At 42.4% G+C, this 22,077-nt stretch overlaps 1 protein-coding gene across 1 annotated transcript in view; it reads left to right on the top strand.

Moving 5' to 3' along the window:
• The window catches only part of LOC126475084 (ABC transporter G family member 23), a 380,919-nt gene that overhangs the window by 79,621 nt on the left and 279,221 nt on the right, over positions 1-22,077 (top strand). The gene's annotated exons all lie outside the window — the stretch shown is intronic.

Genomic DNA, 22,077 nt, shown 5'->3' with positions numbered 1-22,077 from the left:
TAAGGACATCACACACATCCATGCCCGAGGCAGGATTCAAACCTGCGACCGTAGCGGTCGTGCGGTTCCGGACTGAAGCGCCTAGAACCGCTCGGCCACAACGGCCGGCGCACAGCTATCCACTGCTGATTTGAATACATCTCTTGCTAGCGAACAACATCACATAAAAGTATTTGGAGAACTAATATGAGATCAGATGACTGACTACGGAACTGTACAGTTGCACTTAGAAAAGTCTCATTTGTTCCGTACGGCAAAAATCTGAAATAACATTATACTATAGAATGATAACTATTTCGACTACAAAGTATTATGGGGAAGCAGTTCCAAAGGCACTGATAACGTTATCTGATCGTGATAAGAATGTTTTTTCTTGAAGTAGATGTTCAAACCCAGCTTTCCGCAATCGCATTTAGCTGATAAATTCTTCCTTTAAATTCCTCCTACGTGCCTGCATGTTTTCAAAGCTTTCGATACACCGTAACTCCTAGTGAAGATGAGAGGTGATAAACTTGGCGAATCGTTGCTCGGATGACTTCCCCAGAAGGGTTACACTGAGTAGGCATACTGCGTTAGGGAGACACGTAGGCTGTCCTGTAATTTTTTTACTATATCGGGTGATCTCGAACACCACCAACAAAATTTCGGAAGTTGTTCTACGATATTTTATGGAATATTTTTGTACAAGGGTCCCTTGATCTCTGATGGTTTGTTACTGAGTAATACTGTAATTATGAGATGCTGGATATGTTACCACAATGCCAATGTTTTTATGAAACAATCTCCACACAGCGGAAAAGTCTGTTATACGCTGTCACAATGTACAGAGCAAAACACAGAACCTTCAGATATTATACTACTGTAACGCGTGCTTTCTGACGTTGCGGGAACAGCTCAACATAGGATCGATGGGCCGCTCTCCATTTGCATGGAGTGAATCCGTACACGAGTTGAATAGCGGCCAACACTTCGTCAGTGATCCTACGTGCACTGATGTGTATCGCTGTTAATACACGATTAAAAGTGCCGGAAAAGACAAATCTGAGACAGAACAGAGCACTACTGAAGGCAAACTTGAACACGAAGAGTGAAGTGGGCGTTACTGTTCTCAACAGCAAGTACCGTGGAGAGTTGCAGATATTTTCAGTCCAGTATACGTACACAGATAAATAAGGGTAACTATTACTAAATGCAACTACTTCGAAATAAATTCGTTGAGTGCGAATTACTTGGCTTTAGCTGTGTTAGGTACAGTTGTACCACTTACTGGTGACATATGAGAAACTGTGCCCGATCGTGAGTTATAAGGATATATACAGTGTTGTATATGGAAGTTCGGGTCGGTCCGGGAGTCGCTGGACCGCTTGCGATAAGGGGGAAATTCGGGTGCGAGTCCCGGTCCAGTAGCCGGCCGCTGTGACCGAGCTGTTCTAGGCGCTTCAGTCCGGAACCACGATGCTGCTACGGTCGCAGGTTCGAATCCTGCCTCGGTCATGGATGTGTGTGATGTCCTTAGGTTAGTTAGGTTTAAGTAGTTACGTGTAGGAGACTGATGACCTCAGATGTTAAGTCCCATAATGCTTAGAGCCATCCAGTTTTTTCCCTGGTCCGGTAAAAATTTTCTTATGTCACCAATCACATTTGTAGCTAACACAGCTGAAGTCAAGTTACTCGCATTCGGCGAATTTACTTCGAAGTAATTCCATTTAGTTTGATTTGTTGTCTTCATTTATCTATGTTCCTGTATTGCACTGAAAATATCTACACAACACTGCAACTGTCGACAGTATGCACCGTGGCTCTTTATTTCGAAGTAATTTCGTACAGCTGTCTATAGTCAACAAGTCTGTTCATCCAGACATTCATTCATTCATTCATATCACTTTTGCACTTATGGACAGTGTTTGAACTCAAATATCTCATGATGACACAGTTTTCACTTCTTCCCTTTCTTCCTTTTCTCTTCCCAAAATCTCTTCATCCTTTGACTATCCTCTTGTTTCTTTTGTTTCGTCCATAATGCTCCCGCCTTCCTCTTCTCATTTACCATAAATTTTACGTTCCTAATTTTGTTCCTGAATTCCTTTCTGTATTTTATCGTTTGTTTGTTGATCCCCAGCTGCCCTATGTCTTCCTCTATTTCATGATACCAATTTGTTTTAAGGCTTGAATGTTTTACTACATCAAAGATTCCCTTTCTAAGTCTGGTGTTGTCCATTCTCTGTATGTGTCCGTAGAAATTTAGTCTGCGTTTTCTGATGATGTCTGTGAGACTGTCAGTGTGTTGGTATAACTCATTGGTAGGTCTTTTCATCCATATGCCATCTTTGTGTATTAGTCCGAATATTTTCCTGAGAATTTTGCGTTCTATTTTTTCTGTCTCTGTAATGCCTAATGCTCCAATTGTGGTCGTTTCTGAGACATATAGTGCTTCCGGTAATACAACAGTTTTGTAGTGTCTAATTTTGGCCTGTCTTGATATGCTTTTCTTATTATAATGTGACCATGTGAGTTTGTAAGCTTTCTGGAATCTTTCTGTTCGTTCTATGTTGGATGCCTTTTTTGATCCTCCTATTTGTATGTATTCACCTAAATATTATAATTTTTCGACTCTTTCTACGGATCCATACATCGTTTGCATGATGTGTAAGTTGTTAGTTTGTCCTTCCATGTATTGAGTATTCTCATACGATATCTGTAGACCTGTTTTGGCAGCTGTTTCATGTAGGTGTTCCAGTGCTTCCTTTGCCTCCTGTGTGTTATTACTAAGTATGGCTATGTCATCTGCAAATGCCAGACATTTTATGATTGTTCTTGTTTCACGTGTTCTTCCGAGCTGTGTTCCTTTAACTTGTTCTCCCATTGTTCGACAATTTTGTCTAAGACTATGTTAAACGGGATTGGTGAAAGCCCATCTCCTTGTCGGACACTTGTGTATATCTGGAAGGGTTCCGAAATTTCTGCCATGTCTCATCCAGACATATAAATAAATAAATTCAATTACTCTGTAACAAGCCAACATAGACCCCAAGCATTTATACCAAAATACTCAGAGAAAAATTTCATCGAGGCAATTCAGATTAACGTTGTATGTTTCGGTTTCAGGTCACTCTAATTATATCATAGTGAGTGAGATGGTAACTATAATAATAATAATAAAAACCGGAAAATTCATAGTAATTCCTACTTCGGAAATGTTACTGAGCGAGGTGGCGCAATGGTTAGCACACTGGACTCGCATTCGGAAGGACGACGGTTCAATCCCGCGTCCGGCCATCCTGATTTGTTTTCCGTGATTTCCCTAAATCGCTCCAGGCAAATGCCGGGATGGTTCCTTTGAAAGGGCACGACCGACTTCGTTCCCCATCCGCCCCTAATCCTATGCGACCGATAACCTCGCTGTTTGGTCTCTTCCCCAAACAGCCAACCAACCTTCGGAAATATTGGCCAATCAAAATATCAGCCCTGCCAAAAATGTTTTAGGTTACGCTATGAAATCCGATAGTTAACGTACTTATGCAGATGAACGCTAACCTGTCAGCCAAATAAAAAAAAATCATTGACACATAGCCTTACGACAGCTGACAATGAGTCCTTGAGTCTCGCGTCCGTGATCCGCCGGAACCGCCTCCCGTGTCACGGACGCTTTCATGGCCGTCCTGGTCGTACATACTCTGTACATCCGTTATGCTCTCACATGGAGAATAGTAATCTCACTTCTTTTTCAACTGTTCCTGGAGCACAGCATGTCAAGCCTTAGTTTGTCAGATCGGCTTTCGGAAACAGCACTCGCACTCGATTTCTGTATCGCCAGATACGTCTACTGTACATTCATACTCTGCAAACCGCTGTGAAGTTCATGGCAGATCGTACTTCCCATTTTACCTGTTAAGGTTTCTTCCCATTCCATTCATGTATGGAGCGTAGGAAGATTGGCCGACTAAATGGCTCTATGCGCGATGTGCACTAAAGTCAAACAAGTCCTGGGATACCTTCTAATATTGTGTCGTGTCGCGCCTCCTTTTGCCCGGCTTAGTGCAGCAACTCGACGTAGCGTGGACTCAACAATTCGTCGGAAGTCCCCTGTAGAAATATTGAGCTTTGCTGCCACTAAAACCGTCCGCAATTGCAAAAATGTTGCCGGTGAACAGTTTTGTCCACGAACTGACATCTCGATTATGTCCTATAAATGTTCGATGGGATTCATGTCGGGCGACCTACATGGCCAAATCATTTGCTCGAACTGTCCAGGCTATTCTTCAAACCAATGGAGAAAAACTGTGGCCCGGTGACATGGCGCTTGTCACCCATAAGAATTCCGTCGTTGTTTAGGAACATGAAACCCATAAATGGCTGCAAATGGTCTCCAAGTGTCTGAATATAACCCTTTCCAGTCAACCAACGCTTCAGTTCCATGTAAATACAGCCGACACCTTTCACATTGACTTTTTGACAAACCGGGTCCATGCCTTGGTGGGGTCTGCGCCACACTCGAACCCTACCATCAACTCTTATCAATTGAAATCGGGACACCTGATCAGGCCATAGTTTTCCAGTCGTCTAGAGTCATACCGATATGGTCACGAGCATAGGAGAGGCGCTGAAGGCGATGTCGTGTTGTTAGCAAAGACACTCGCGTCGGTCGTCTGTTGCCACCCTTTTAAGGCCAAATTTCGCGGCACTGTCCTAACGGATACGTTCGTCGTACGTTCCACATTGATTTCTGTGGTTATTTCACACAGCGTTGCTTGTCTGTTAGCACTGACAACTCCACGCAAACGGTGCTGCTCTCTGTCGTTAAGCAAGGCCGTCCGCCACTGCGTTGTCCGTGGTGAGAGGTAATGCCTGAAAACTGGTATTCTCGACATACTGTGGATCTCGGAATCTCGATTTCTCTAGCAATTTCCAAAGTGGAATGTCCCATGCGTTTAGCTTCAACTACCATTCCCGTTGTGCGGCCATAATTACATCGGAGACGTTTTCATGTGGATTACCTGATTACAAACGAGAGCTCCGCCAACGCACTGCCCTTTTATACCTTGTGAACGCGATACTACCGCCGTCTGTGCATATCGCTATCCCATGACTTTTGTCCCCTCGATGTAATTAGTTTAATCTTGTTTTCCCGATTCCTAAGGGAGTGGTATGTAGGGGATTGTAGTATATTCGTAGACTCATCATTTAAAGACGCTTCCTGAAGCTTTGTAAGTAGGCTTTCTCGGGATAGTTAGCGATTACCTGCAAGTGTCTGCCAATTCAGTTTCATAATCTCTGTGAGACTCTCCCATACCTCAAACGAAACTGGGATCATTCGTGCTGTCTTATTTGATATGGTTTCCACACACTTTCGAAAGAAGTTGCTCCCCTTCTACCAGCAGTTCATCGCAGATCGCGGGTGCAACGAAGGGTAGTTAGCGAATCGAAAAAATCGCAGGTCATTCTCGTATTCAAAAAGGGTTGCAGGACAGATGCACATCATTAGAGAGCTATGTCGTTGCCATCAGTCTGTTGTAGAATCATGGAACGTATTTTTTGCTCAAGAACTGGGGAACGAATATATCCTCTACAAAAATCGACGTCTATTCCGCAAAGAGAAATCTTGTGAAACTCAGGTAGCTCTGTTCCCCCATGATAACCATAGCGCTGAAGGCAGGAGTGCTCAGGTTGACGCCGTGTTCCTTGATTTCAGGTGACTTCAGGGAGGCATTTGACACCATCCAGCACTGCCACTTAGTGAAAAAAAATACGAGCTTACTAGATTTGCGACCGGATTCAAGACTTCCTCCCGGACAGAAATATACACGTTGCTCTTCACGGGACAAAATTGACAGATGTAAAGGTAATTTCCGGAGTATCCGAAGGAAGTGTGATAGGACTGTTACTGTTTGCAACGTATATAAACCTCGCGAAGGTAAATAAATGTAACATATTGCGAATACACAGGAAAGAAGTCCACTACTGTACAAGTTCGTTATTGATGAGAAGCTGCTGGAAACAGTAGCTACCGTGAGATATATAGGAGTAACTACCTACAGCGACCGTAAGTGGAATCAGCACATAAAACAAATAGTAGTAAAAGCAGATGCCAGACTGACATTCATAGGGAGAATCTTAAGGAAGTTAACTCATCTACGAAACAAGTGGCTTACAAGGCTCTTGTTCGACAGATTCTTAAGTATTTCTCAAAGCCAGGGATCCTTACCATGTAGAACTGATAGAAGAGACAAAGAAGATAAAAAAAAGCGGTGCGTTTCGTCATGGGATCGTTTAGTCGACACGAGAGCGTTACAGAGATGCTCAACAAAATCCAGTGGCAGGCGCTACAAGAGAGGCGTTGTCCGTCACGGAGAGGTTTACTACTGGAATTTTGAGAGAGTATTTCCCAGGAGTAGTCGAACAATGTATTTCTCCCTCCCACATCCATATCGCGAAAGGACGACGACCAGAAATTTCAAAAAGTTAGTGCTAATACAGAGAGTTGCTGACAATCATTCTTCCCAGGCACCTTTTGCGAGTGGAAAAGAGTATTGGAGATCACCTAGTGATACCAGAAGTACCCTCCGTCACACACCATTACGTGGCTTGCTGAGTATGATGTAGATGCAGATTTTACGTCACAGAACTTTTTTATAGATCGACAAATCCTATGATCTTGTCTTGATTAAAAGTATCGCTCATCCGTGTGTATACAATGTTGCCAAAAAATTAAAATAAAGGTTATTTAAAGATAAAAAGGAAAAGCACAAAAATATCCCCTGAACAATTACAAGAGATGGAAAGTGACGTGGAATACAGTACATCCCAAGCTGACATCAGCAACTTTTGCGTCATTTTGCAGGACCGTATTTTAGTCAGAGAAGACTACGCAATACACCTCGAAATTGCTGCGCAAGGCAATCAGTCTACAGTTCCAGCAATTGATTAAGATGCTCCACGACATGCAACTCACGTAACCATGACAGCTAAGCGCCAGCACTCTTCCGGCCCTTCCACGGTGTCCTACTCCGCGCCGCCGGCGTTGTCTGGTATTGTGGCTTTAGACACGCCACGGTCGTGGGCCGCTCAAGACTTTCACGCCAGATTTCGTTCGTTCTCTGGACGCAGCACCTGAAAAAAGTGAGTCTCCCAGAACGGCTCCGTTCAGCGATCATCCTCGCTCTTCTTCTGCCTTAAGTCGAGGCACCGAAAATTACTCGCGAGCTGCTAACGAAATAGGAAAACAACGTCCCTCTTCTCACAGATGTCAGCAGATGTCTCTCATCCTGCACGTGTTTATCATTTCAAGACTCGTCAGCGCATCTATGAAAACGTAGTTCTGCAAGTACAAAATTCGAGGAGGAAATTACACGTCATAGTTTGCCAAGAACGCTGTAGACCACTTCTGTAACTGAGACATCACCCAGCAGTTCGATTCCAGGTGTTGTCGAATTTCACTGCTAACAGTTTAATATAATATCATTTCCTGGCTGCAATTGTCTGGTCTTCAGCGGTCAATTGTGTATGCCACAGCCAGCATCCGTTGGATGGGGCCCGGAGAGGATTGTCCAATCCGTCCCTAATTCTCCAAATGGGTTGTGGCCAGAGCCTATATGACTGACTGAGAGGTTTGTGATCAGCCATGATGGCCCGTGTCTCTCAGTACCCATTGCGGGTAACAGTTCTCGCAGGAAGCACTGTAAGTGGAACAAGGAAAGGGACAATGAAAATGCCTACACTCTGCTTCGAATACTCTTTGACTAAAAGGCCTAAATGTTAAATAATTTCGTGAAGCAGTTTGGAGCTCGTGAAAGTTGGGAGTCAGCCGACAGCTCTTGCTGGTGTACTGGCGTTGGATAAAAGTATGGAAATACGGCCAGAAATGGGTGGTTGAAGAGAAATGCAGATCTTAGGCAAGCCTGAGGCTGCACTCATGTATTTGACCAGTAGTGGCACCTGTGCAATTTCATCCAGTGTCAGTCTTGGTCATAACAGTGTTCGGTGTAATCGTGAGTGCCTTATGTAGCAGCTCAGTTAATCCGCTTGGGCAAATGATTGGTGCTCGTTTGGTAGGTGCATCCACAACCAAAGTAGCTGAAGTTTTTGGTGTTTTCAAGAGACACCAAATGGAAGATTTATACCGCATGCTGGAAAAGAGGGTAACGTAATCCGCTGAGTCACAACACGTATGTTGAGTGATAGTGACGGACAGTATTTGAAGCGGACTGTGACGCGAAAGAAGAGGACGACAGCTGCAAAGGTCACTGCATAACTGAAATTCGTACTCGCGAACGCTAACAGCACCAAATCAGCACGAAGGGAACGCCATAAGCAGGGAATTTCAGAGCGATCCGAAATTCCAAAACCACTCATCAATGATGCAGATACCCGTAACAAGAGAACGTGGTGCTGAAGCCATAGAACCTGAACTGTATAGTAATGGAAGAGTCACTCAGTCAGGTGAGTCTTCTTTCACACTGTTTCCAATTTCTGGCCGAGATTACTTCCCAAGAGTGAAACAAGGCTGGGCTTCGGTGACGATTTTGGGAGCAATATCATGGTATTCCATTAGCCCCTTGGATACTCTGTAGGGTGGCATTAATGTTAAGGATTACCTATTCATTTTGGCTTAGCTGGTCGAACCCAAATACCCTCCATCCAATAAGAATTGCGGAGTGTAGAATTAGTTTACAATGACCACACTAGACAGCCTCTAGGCTCGCTGCGATCGAACAGATAACACCGGCGCACATGACTAAGTCCTGTGGGATGTAACGAATACGACGGGTGATACGACTGGTACAGGTAATGCTGTTTCCTAAGACGACAATGCTCCTGTTCACATAGTTCACACCAGCAGTGATTTTTTGAGTTTAGGGATCAACTGTTGCATCTCTCTGGCCACCACAGTGACAAGATCCATATATTATTGAACCTTTGTGGTATACCTTGCAGGAAAAGGTGCGTGATCGCTATCTCCCATTATCGTTGCCTCAACTTGCCACTATTTTTCTGGAACAATAGTATAAAATATCCTTGAAAATCATATAGGTCATGTATTCATCCATTCCGATACGAGTAGAAGCTGTTTTGAATTATAATGGGTTTCCTGCATGGTAATGTGTCTTTTGTCCACCTCCTGTAGGTGGTGTCCTGCTCCCTCTGGGGCGCAGGTAGTGTTCTAAAGTGTGTTTCTGAAGTCAGTAGTAGGTGATCTGATCAGTCAAGTTATTTTTCCAGTACCGGAAAAGTGCATTTTCCTGAACCAGCGTGGACTTCTGCTTAGGTAGTTTCCATTTCTCTAGGCGAGTGTTGCCTTTATGTGAGCATACCCGTATCCGGTTTGCAGACTATGGAGCCAGTAGATAGTGTGATGGTATGCTTTTAGAGAACGAGATGGATTTTGTGAGGTTTAATGGAAGCCAATGAACTATATTTGTCGATGTAATTTTGGGAGTGGTGTTGTGGCAGTTTATGCCCAGGCTGTCACACATCGTGTTTTATAATGTAATATGCACATCCCAATAGTCAGAACAATCAATTATTTAGCACTGAATTATAACTGCAGACAATATTCAATACTGCCAATGACTGCACGGCTACTGACGTCTTCTTATTTCCTTTTATTTCGATGAGGAGTTACTGTTATTTTCTGCCGCCTTCGGAGCTTTCTTTAGATGACTCATGGCAAATGAGTTAATTTAGAAGGACCAGAGTATTATAAAATTGTTCTACGCTGAAAGCAGACTCCAAGCAGTTATAGGACAGGGAAGTGTCTGTGTCCTGATTCTGCACAGCAGGCGCATTGCAGGAGGGCCTGTGTGCCATAAAAACTGGGTCGTGCGAGATACTAGAAGGAATCCTCTTGGCGAGCTAAAGGCCTGAAAGCCAGGTGAACCACGCAGAACTTGAGACGGTGGGTCGGCCATTGTTTGCAGCCATGCCACTAAGGAACGTACATTTAAATTCGAGTAACAAGAACTGTGATTGACTAACAATAATTATTTCAGTAGAAGACGCATTTTTCCGTGGATATCTACGTGGCAAGCCTTTTGGTTGGCTGAGGTTAGATACCTATCATGCAATGGGAGAGATTTTCAGCCTACCTTCCTGCGCCACACCGTTGCTGGTTAACTGTGACAAAATTTGTGAGATTAGGAATTTGTTAAAATATTTATAAAATTATTATTGATTGGAACTCACAAGGGCTGTTGCAAGAACCGGCGGGATTTCTAATCTCGCAGAATAAGCTAGGTTTTGGGGAGTAAAGTCAGAATGCGCTTGCTTCAGGGAGACTGGCGAGAGCAATTGCGGTCGCTGTAAAGAACTGCTGAGGTGGATGTCTCCAACTCCGAGTAGAGCACAGAGGTCTGGACTCAGAATATCCATTTGTTGCTGTCCTGTCTTCTACACTCAGACCGTTTGGGAGTGGCAAGCATGAGGCGGCAGTGGGATCACCAAGCCAAGGCGGATGCGAGGTTATTTAACTTACGTCGTGGTTTAACTGCGCAGTTTTAACGTTCGTAGCCAGCTTGCTGCTACCGTCATGCACTTTAGCGAATTTATTGGAGTCCTATCTTCAAATCATTGACTGTTTACGCAGTCATTGGCCATATCTGGGATATAGTTTCATATTACTCTTTCATGTGTGCACCCACCTGTACAAAGCTCTTTTCTTTACCCTTCGTCCACTTGTTAAATGTTTATATGCTTGACTCAGTGAGTAAATCACTTCTTCGCTGTCTTATGGTAATAAACCAAATTGTTATAGTGACTGCTAGTTTCCTTTTGTAGTTAAACGAGCCCTTTCAACAATATGTCCATGTAAGGTGTAGTACCCATAATTTCTTCCTTAATTGAAGCATCCCTAGTAATTTTCATTCAATAGGGCGTTATCTGCTGTGTGACGTTGTTTCTCTTAAGTAATCCCACCACGAGCTGCCCTTCCCTGTACGTCACAAGGTGTCGGACTTCTAACATCTTAGGGGTATGTTAAACAGATCAGCCGACACCTCACACCGTTAGAATGTATCCTTGTAACGTTCCGTGGATGTTATAGGCGACAGTTGTTAGGAGCCACTTGTAGGTGACGTAGGAACTGTAAACGACGTATCTATTCCAGTACAGTGGTCGGATCGCGGAATCGTTATGTTAGAGTTGGACTGCTGCAGGACTTTGACTGTTGACTTTGCAGTACTGAGAAATTTAGCCCTGTATCACGGGTCAAACTAGCATGGCGACTTATGTAGACTGATTTTACATCTGTAGCAGTGCAGAGAATTAATCCGGCTCCACCAACAAACGTTTCCGATTAATCTGCAGAGCAGTATCCCAAAAGTCATCACATTGCCTCATGGGGTGAGATATGTTCGTGGTGATTCTCTCGTCAGGTAACGATGTTAAACTCGGCGATCTGACAAGCCTGAAACGTCTCCAGAAATACGAGTTACACTATGTGATCAAAAGTATCCGGACACTGGCTGAAAATAACTTATAAATTCCTGGCGCCCTCCAACGGTAATGCTGGAATTCAATGCCTTGATGACAGCTTCCACTCTCGCAGGCATACGTTCAATCAGGTTTTGGAAGATTTCTTCGGGAATGGGAGCCTATTCTTCACGAACTGCTGCACTGAGGGGAGGTATCGATGTCGGTCGGTGAGGCCTGGCACGAAGTCGGCGTTCCAAAACATCCCAAAGGTGTTCTATAGGATTCAGGTCAGGACTCTATACAGGCCAGTCCATTACAGGGCGTATAATCACTCCGCCACAGGCAGTGCATTTTGAACAGGTGCTCGATAGTGTTGAAAGACCCAATCGCCATCCCCAAATTGCTCTTCAACAGTGGGAAGCAAGAAGGTGCTTAAAACATCAATGTAGGCCTGTGTTGTGATATTGCCACGCAAAACAACAAATGGTGCAAACCCCCTCCATGAAAAATACGACCACATCATAACACCACCGCCTCCGAATTTTACTGTTGACACTACACACGCAGGCAGATGATGTTCACCGGGAATTCTCCATACCCACACCCTCCTATCGGATCGTCACATTGTGTACCGTGATTCACCACTCCACACAACGTTTTTACACTGTTCAATCGTCCAATATTTACGCTCCTTACACCAAGCGAGGCGTCCTTTGGCATTTACCGGCGTGATGTGTGGCTTATGACTAGCCTCTCGACCATGAAATCCAAGTTTTCTCACCTCCCACCTAACTGTCATAGTACTTGCAGTGAATCCTGATGCAGTTTGGAATACCTGTGTGATGGTCTGGATAGATATCTGCCTGTTACACATTACGGTCCTCTTCAGCTGTCTGCGGTCTCTGTCAGTCAACAGACGAGGTCGGCCTCTACGCTTTTATGCTGTACGTATTCCTTCACGTTACCACTTCACTATCACATCGGAAACAGTGGACCTAAGGATGTGTAGGAATGTGGAAATCTCGCGTACAGACTTATGACACAAGTGACACCCAATCATTTCACCACGTTCGAAGTCTGTGAGTTTGGCGGAGCGGCACATTCTGCGCTCTCACGACGTCTAATGACTACTGAGGTCGCTGATATGGAGTAACTGGCAGTATGTGGCAGACAATACATCTAATACGGAAAACTTATGTTTTTGGGGGTGTCTGGATACTTTTGATCACAGAGTGTATGTGCTACTACCGAGATCCATCCTCTCCCTTCCTGTTATACCACAGTCATCCATTATCACGGAAATGCAACAGCACAGTGCACAATTATTCATCCATCTTCCGTTCAGTTCCTCTGTATACAATCATGAAAAAATTACGCAGAAAACAGATACCTCCATTTGTACAGGTCATCTGTTTCCACGATAACAGCGGTATTATTCAACGACACCAGCATATGACGCAGAAAAAGGTAGGAAGATTAGGGCTAACTGCTTAACACATGAGGAAACGATTCGATTATTAAATGCCGGACAAGAGCAGAGAAACCACTTCGAAGAGAATAGGACGAGGGAATTTCACCACCTGAAGAGCGGTTGATGTCTCCCGTGATCGATTTCGGAAAACCGTCGTTCCAGCTGAACCAGCATCGCACTCGACATTAATTTGATCATATTCCATGTATACCTCGCAACGGGTCCTCTGAAATGTGGAAGAAGTCAAAGACAATCCTTTTATTTATGTAAAGGGAAATTAAATTACTTCACATCACAAAATACTATTGTATTACACTATTAATACTAACTAGAAAATAAACTAATATATCAAAGTGAAGGTTCTGTTCAATGGAGTAGAAGGTGATACCCAAAAAAACGTTCTTTAATTCAGTCTTAAGCTCCAATACATTACCCCTAAGACGTTTAATATGATCAGGCGCCGGCCAGGGTGGCCGAGCGGTTCTAGGCGCTACAGTCTGGAACCGCGCGACCGCTACGGTCGCAGGTTCGAATCATGCCTCGGGATGGATGTGTGTGGTGTCCTTACGTTAGTTAGGTTTAAGTAGTTCTAAGTTCTAGGGGACTGATGACCTCAGATGTTAAGTCCCATAGTGCTCAGAGCCATTTGAACCATGCTCAGGCCACGACATGTATAGTCCGTATAAGCGGATAGTTGCGGGTAGGTAATTTGTCATTGTACACTACTGTTTCAATAATAATTCAAATTAAAGCATATCCGGACATATTTGTCGTAATTTGTTACTTTTTTTGGACCTTGTGTCTGTAGATGTGGCAACTGGCTATGCCGGAGGCTCAGTTGGTGATCTATCGTACAAAAATTATAACGAAGTCTGCGAAATATAATCCATATATTTCAGCAATGGATCTCAGTGCAAGACTGTTCATACTATCACGGTTTCTTCACTCGTGCTGGCAGTGCACTGCAACAAAGAGCCTTCCTCTTGCCGCGCTGAGTTGTGAAGCAACCCGGCCGTGCTCGCAGTCTGTTTAGCTGGGCGCTGTGTCAGCTCAGGCGCCTGCAGAATTACGGGAGTCGACAGGTAGTTGCGTGGTGAACGATCGAAGACTGTGCCTTTGACTTCTTGTCGACAAATGCACACGTACTGCTCACGTCTACTATCCACATAATTATCCTTGTCCAAGTAGGATTTCGGAACGCCGTGTGCGTCCTGTAGTCCTGTTTGTAATCCCTCCCCACTTTTCGTGGTGTTCCACAACGCACATTACCGTGTGAGGTGGTACGCACTGGATTTGCATTTGTTAGGAGAGGGGTTCGAAAGCCCGTTTCAGTCGTCCAGATTTGTGCCTTCTGTGTTTTCCTTAAATCACTGAAACTTACTCTGGGACGGTTCCTTGGAAAAGACAGGCCGATTTTCGTCTCCATCTCAATCCACCCAGAATTTGCACTTCGTCTTTAGTATCCTGGTAGTCGAGGAGACTTATAAACTCTGCTCCTTTCTGCGGCACGCGCTGCTTCTGTATGTCACATTTGCTAAACTTTTTACCTGCTGAAGTAGCCAATCTGTTAGATATTGTTTCCGTAGGACAGGGTTCAGTTAATAGGGTAGGTTTCTCCAAATTTTTGGGTTTTCAGATTGATGACAACTTGAACTGGAAATAGCATATTATTGACCTTCTCAAACAACTAAGTTCAGCTTCTTTCGCTCTTCGTATAATCGCTAGTCTTGGTAATAAACAGATCAGCCTCCTAAGTACTTTGCATATTTCCACTCAATAATGTCTTACAGAATAGTTTTCTGGGGTAACCCACCATTTAGACATAAAGTATTGATTGTACAAAACAGAGCAGTGAGAATAATTAGTGGTGTTCACCCAACGACGTCATGTAGGCACCTTTTCAAAGGGTTTGGTATTTTAACTGCACCATCAGAGTACATATATTCGCTAACGAAATTCGTTACAAACAATCCATCTCAGTTCGCGAAGAACAGTGATGTTCATACGTACAACACTAGAGAGAAAAATGACATTTCCTATCCGTTATTAAAGCTGTCAGTTACTAAAAAAGGAGTACATTATTCAGCAACAAAAATCCTTGATCATTTGGCCAACAACATAAAGTGTCTGGCAGTAGCAGATCAAGTTTTAAATCTAGCTTAACTCCTTCTATTCCATGGACGAGTTTGTTTCAGAACTGATAAAAAAAAATGTACCTCTGAATGTAGTTGCATGCGTAGAACTAAAAACTTCAGTAATATATATTAATATTAGCACTCTATATATATATATATATATATATATATATATATATATATATAAAATAACCGGGAAAATGATCTACGGAACATGACATAACTAAAACTAAGAACATCTTCTTCTTCTAATGACTGTCCATTCTCGTTGTTGGGGACCATCACAGCTATACGTATCAGTTTCGCTCGTTCGAAAAATTTCCATGTCCTGAAGTTTCCGAACCAAGATCTTCTTCTTCTCTCTCTCCCCATCATTTACCAGACATTTTGCTTTGAAGAACGTTCTGCAGCCGTTTTTACCTGTTTTCATCTCTCGTGTCAGAGATACTGTAATTATCTGCATTTTACTGTGCTTAAGGTTTCTTTTTCTGCCAGTATTTTGCGAAGAATGTCGTTGTTAGTAATTTTATCATTCCGTGGCACTCCTATCATTCACCTCTACAGCCTCAAGCAGTTTTACCGTTGTCTCGGTCAAAATCTAGGAGCCAAAACTACAGAAAAGGATGGAAAGCATGTAGCAAGGTGGAAATCTTAACTTTGTTTGTATTGAGAGGTGATGCATCCTGAATACATTATTCATTTTACAAATTGCGGCTCTGGGTTTCTCACATACGATCTTTAATTTCTTGCGAGTTTACCATTGGTTGTTAATGTAAGTTCCCGGACACGCGTATTTGTTAAATTGTTAAATAAGTTTGTCCTTCGGTTTTTTCACATAAGAATTTAATACTTCATATTATCTCGGAATATCAGATGAATAGTGAGCGGTCCGTTAAATCAGATAAGGTCTTTTGAAGAGTTTCTTCGACTCCATCCTAGGTTGCTTTGCAAGATGATGGAATTACGGCTAGTTGGAGAATGAGCAAAGAATCGTATCTATACGGAAATAAGCACAAAACGAAGCACCTGAGAGTAGCGAAAAGTATCTAACAGCATCTAATATTATCCGCCGTGCAAATTACAGAATATATAAAAATAGATTAAACTGTGGAACCTGCCAAACAACGCCTACGGCTATGCTGTAGAACTTGTGTAGACCACACAAAAAGGCGTTACGTCGAGAGAAAAATGATGAGGTGGTGTCGGTGAGGAGGGGGGCGGGAGGGGGGGGGGTGAGCTAAGAGTGATGTGAGCCTTTGTTGACAGCGGCGACAGCACAAGATTGCGAACAGTTAGCGAGTTGCTGTGCATTACTTCACGGCGCCTTTCGTTGCATGTTGTGCCTCGCTGTGCACTGAGTTGACGAGAAAGCGGCGGGCTGTGCTAGAGGTTCCTGCATCTGAATGACCCCGAAGTTACAGCCACGCGTCCTTTGCTGATGCGCCTGTGATTTGGAAGATCAGTCCCAAATGTCTCCTCTTTTTCCCAATTGTCCTTCCATCGCGTAATTACGCAAATAAGATACGGCCTCAGTAGCATGTAGCTCATTTCTAGAAGTGAGACATCTATGATTCACAAGCTTTGGTGATCCGTGCTTAATCATGCCAGCTCAGCAGCACACAACTGATTTCCGGAACACGGTAGCAAATGCATCTTAATGTCGGCGGAGTGACAGCTCTGTTAAATTTCGGATGTGCAGCAGCATAAATTCAGCTTCTAATATTTCGGCTGTTTATCATTCTTCAGAGTAAAACGAAAGACTGGCGCTACATCTCTCGCTCCGTCCTTTTAAATTCGCGGACCGCGCCACTGCGCGTGCCACCACAGATACACAGGTGCCAGAGATGCTGATCGGCGGAAAGCGGTACAATGGCTGTGGCTGCGGAGTCTATCCAGCCTGAGATGTCAATATATCCCTCTCAGCAGCTCCCTCACGAATTCTTTGTAACTTTATTACAGAAAGCGCCTGATTCCATGACTCACCTAAGCTGAAGCCGCTATCTCTATTAATTAAATTCGTCGCTTGGCGATCCCACATTTGCAGTTTCGTGGAAGTCAAGTATCTTTGAGGGACAGGCAAGTACCTTCGAATCAGTGGGGTCCTCATTGGGCATTGCACGCAAGATGTGGAGGAAGGAAAGTTAGTTCAGTTTCGTAGGCGTTAGAGATGGGTTACCAGCTTAGATGAAAACGCGCCTAAGGGAAACTGCCGCGGCTGTTTTGAAGTGACCACAGCAGTATTTGCCGGAAGTGTAAAAAGAAGGAGACCTAGATCTTACTGACCTGAGGAGTGTTTGAGCGCACTCCTTGAGTCCTAGACACAATTAGAACGAGATGAGATTGTCTCATTGAACACGTAGTTATTATTTACCTACAGTCGGTTCCATATGAAGTACAAGGAGAGCCGCGTTTCGTTGCGGCGTCGTGGACGAATCGGACTTGCTTATATAGCACCTGTAACATGTTTCGAAATTGACGTAAGAAAATTATGGCTTCCTGAAAAATAGTTTGTGTAAGTAATTTCGATGTTTAAGCGTTGCTTGTTAATACGTGCGACATATTAAATATCATTCTTCGTATTCTCATCATTTCCAGAAGTTTTCCGCTGCCTTCTTTTCCTGCGACAATTTTCTAAATGGGTATGAGGAAACTATCTGAAAAGGAATGGACCAGAGCGTGTATCGAACCAATAGCCGTGACTTTTCCCGAACAAACTGTCTACAGTTCCTATCCTGTTGGAGCACATTCAGTGGATTACCATGTACAGTAAACAGTCATAAAAACTAAGGATTTATACTTTGTGCATAACTGAATGACGTCACTGCCTGTTCCTACAGACTATACCTGTCGTAAACATCGACTTATATCTGTTTAGTCTACTGAAGCACGACAGCTAGAAGCCGATACCAGTTACCGCAATCAGAAATAATATTATTAAAATCGAGCCACTTCACCCTGACGCAATAGCATTGCGACAGAATTTTCTTCTAAGGAACTTATGCTGGGCCATTTACCATTTAAACTGTTTCGTACGACAAAAATTTATTTCTTATTGTTCGTATCTTTCTACGATAAGCCCTACGGGTTTTGCAGTTTCGAAATAGTTTAACAGAAATAAAGTTTTGAGAGCGAGTCGTAAATCGTACTTGGACGGCTCAGTCGTAGAGCATAAGCCCGCGAAAGGTAAAGGTCCCAGGTTTGAGTCCCGGTCAGGCACACAGTTTAAATGTGACAGGGAGTTTTATTTCGATAATGACTGACATCTCCACCATGACTAAAAGTCTTTCTTTCTAAAATACAGTTTTCTCACATCTCTTCACCAACTGAAGGTAACACATAAAAAGTCCTTCCATAAAGTGCCACTTTTCCTTGACGCATTTGTGTTTTAGGAGGCGAGCGGTGAAGAATGACTCAGGAAGGGCGTAGACGTCTGGCGGGCGTTGTTTGCCGACCACACGTCATGCACCGCGTGTCGGGGAAGCTGGCGCAGGGACTCCTCCCGCTGCCAGAGGCGGGCAACAGCTCGGCACTAGTATGACAAACGTTCAAAGCTCATATCTTTCTGGGAGGTCCACCCTTGTCCATAATTCCGTACCTTACCTGTCGGACCTCAAGGTGCTACAGACGCACTTTTTGAAATGGACTGCAATGCTATGTTCAATTTACAGAAGTCACAGACGACGTAGGCATTGTCTAGAAATAAACTTTAGCGAGAGGAAAAAAATCTTCTTTGTGGTAGATGATGCAATGTAGAGCAATGTGAAGACACTAAACTTAGTAGAAGCAGTTGGAACCAACTTTAATAGGTGACTCAGTGCACAGTTTATTAATGATGTGTTGAAGACACCTCTCCCAGCACTAGTGTAGCTAACAAAAAATCTCCGCACAGCTGAGACAGTTTCATCACTTATTACTATTATTATCTTTCCTTTCTCAGACCTTAGGTCTGGTTCGGAATGAAAGTGACGCGGACCTTGATCAAGCGTCACTTCCTTTTAACTGTACTGTATATGTTACATTGCGTTTAAGAACTTTCGGGTAATTGAACATGTATCAATAATTACGGATTTCTGAAGTTGTATATATAAGTTTGGATGTAGCTGTATTGCATTGATGTACTGGTGGATATTGCGTGGTATGACTCCTGTAGTTGAAAGTATAATTGGTATAATGTCAACTTTATCCTGATGCCACATGTCCTTGACTTCCTCAGCCAGTTGGATGTATTTTTCAATTTTTTCTCCTGTTTTCTTCTGTATATTTGCTGTATTGGGTATGGATATTTCAATTAGTTGTGTTAATTTCTTCTTTTTATTGGTGAGTATGATGTCAGGTTTGTTATGTGGTGTTGTTTTATCTGTTATAATGGTTCTGTTCCAGTATAATTTGTATTCATCATTCTCCAGTACATTTTGTGGTGCATACTTGTATGCGGGAACGTGTTGTTTTATTAGTTTATGTTGTATGGCAAGTTGTTGACGTATTATTTTTGCTACATTGTCATGTCTTCTGGGGTATTCTGTATTTGCTAGTATTGTACATCCGCTTGTGATGTGATCTACTGTTTCTATTTGTTGTTTGCAAAGTCTGCATTTATCTGTTGTGGTATTGGGATCTTTAATAATATGCTTGCTGTAATATCTGGTGTTTATTGTTTGATCCTGTATTGCAATCATGAATCCTTCCGTCTCACTGTATATATTGCCTCTTCTTAGCCATGTGTTGGATGCGTCTTGATCGATGTGTGGCTGTGTTAGATGATACGGGTGCTTGCCATGTAGTGTTTTCTTTTTCCAATTTACTTTCTTTGTATCTGTTGATGTTATGTGATCTAAAGGGTTGTAGAGGTGGTTATGAAATTGTAGTGGTGTAGCCGATGTATTTATGTGGGTGATTGCTTTGTGTATTTTGCTAGTTTCTGCTCGTTCTAGAAAGAATTTTCTTAAATTGTCTATCTGTCCATAATGTAGGTTTTTTATGTCGATAAATCCCCTTCCTCCTTCCTTTCTGCTTAATGTGAATCTTTCTGTTGCTGAATGTATGTGATGTATTCTATATTTGTGGCATTGTGATCGTGTAAGTGTATTGAGTGCTTCTAGGTCTGTGTTACTCCATTTCACTACTCCAAATGAGTAGGTCAATATTGGTATGGCGTAAGTATTTACAGCTTTTGTCTTGTTTCTTGCTGTCAATTCTGTTTTCAGTATTTTTGTTAGTCTTTGTCTATATTTTTCTTTTAGTTCTTCTTTAATATTTGTATTATCTATTCCTATTTTTTGTCTGTATCCTAGATATTTATAGGCATCTGTTTTTTCCATCGCTTCTATGCAGTCGCTGTGGTTATCTAGTATGTAATCTTCTTGTTTAGTGTGTTTTCCCTTGACTATGCTATTTTTCTTACATTTGTCTGTTCCAAAAGCCATATTTATATCATTGCTGAATACTTCTGTTATCTTTAGTAATTGGTTGAGTTGTTGATTTGTTGCTGCCAGTAGTTTTAGATCATCCATGTATAGCAAATGTGTGATTTTGTGTTGGTATGTTCCAGTAATATTGTATCCATAATTTGTATTATTTAGCATGTTGGATAGTGGGTTCAGGGCAAGGCAGAACCACATAGGACTTAATGAGTCTCCTTGGTATATTCCACGCTTAATCTGTATTGGCTGTGATGTGATATTATTTGAATTTGTTTGGATATTAAGTGTGGTTTTCCAATTTTTCATTACTATGTTTAGGAACTGTATCAATTTAGGATCTACTTTGTATATTTCCAATATTTGTAGTAACCATGAGTGGGGTACACTATCAAAAGCTTTTTGGTAATCAATGTATGCGTAGTGTAGTGACCTTTGTTTAGTTTTAGCTTGATATGTCACCTCTGTATCTATTATCAGTTGCTCTTTACATCCTCGTGCTCCTTTGCAACAGCCTTTTTGTTCTTCATTGATAATTTTGTTCTGTGTTGTATGTGTCATTAATTTCTGTGTAATGACTGAAGTTAATATTTTGTATATTGTTGGTAGGCATGTTATGGGGCGATATTTTGCTGGGTTTGCTGTGTCTGCTTGATCTTTAGGTTTCAGATAGGTTATTCCATGTGCAAGTGTATCAGGGAATGTGTATGGGTCTGCAATGTAACTGTTAAATAATTTAGTTAGATGTGAATGTGTTGAGGTGAACTTCTTTAGCCAGAAATTTGCTATTTTATCTTTTCCAGGGGCTTTCCAATTGTGAGTAGAATTAATTGCTTGGGTGACTTCATGTTGCAAAATTATCACTTCAGGCATTTGTGGTATCATCTTGTATGTGTCTGTTTCTGCTTGTATCCACCGTGCATGCCTGTTATGTTGTACCGGGTTTGACCATATGCTGCTCCAGAAGTGTTCCATGTCTGTTATGTTTGGTGGATTGTCTATTTTTATGTGTGTGTTATCTATTGTTTGGTAAAATTTCTTTTGGTTGGTGTTGAATGTTTGGTTTTGTTTCCTTCTATTTTCACTTTTTTTGCATCTTCTAAGTCGTTTGGCCCAGGCTTGTAATTTCTGCTTCTTTTCGTCCAACTGCTCTATTGCTTCTTGTTGTGAGATTTTACCTAACCTTTTTCCTTTTTTGTCTGATATTTCATTTCTTATAAATTGTGTTAGCTGTCCGATGTCTTTTCTCACTTTTTCTATTCTGATCTGTAGCCTGTGTTGCCATGCTGGTGTTGTGGGTTTCTTCTGTGTGTTGGTTCGTTCTGATCTCTGTCTAGTGTGTATATTTAGTGTAGTGAGTGCTCCTACATAAACCAGTAATTGTAACTCTTCCATAGTTGTGTATTCATTTATTTTGTTGTGTATGATTGTGTTGATACTTTTTATTGTTGTTTCGACTTGTGGGCTATTTGGTGGTCTATGCAAGAATGGTCTAATGTCTGTATTTGTGTCTTTGTATTCTATATATGTCAACTGAAATTTTTCTTCTATATCTAACATGTGTGTCACTTCATGTTCTATTTGTGCTTGTGTTGGTGACTGTCTTAAGATTTCTTTTTCCTCTGCTTGTTTAATTGATGCGTGTTGC

This window comes from Schistocerca serialis, chromosome 4, assembly GCF_023864345.2.
Source record: "Schistocerca serialis cubense isolate TAMUIC-IGC-003099 chromosome 4, iqSchSeri2.2, whole genome shotgun sequence".
In the NCBI taxonomy this organism is placed as follows: Eukaryota; Metazoa; Arthropoda; class Insecta; order Orthoptera; family Acrididae; genus Schistocerca; species Schistocerca serialis.
This window is presented reverse-complemented; position numbering and strand designations above follow the sequence as displayed.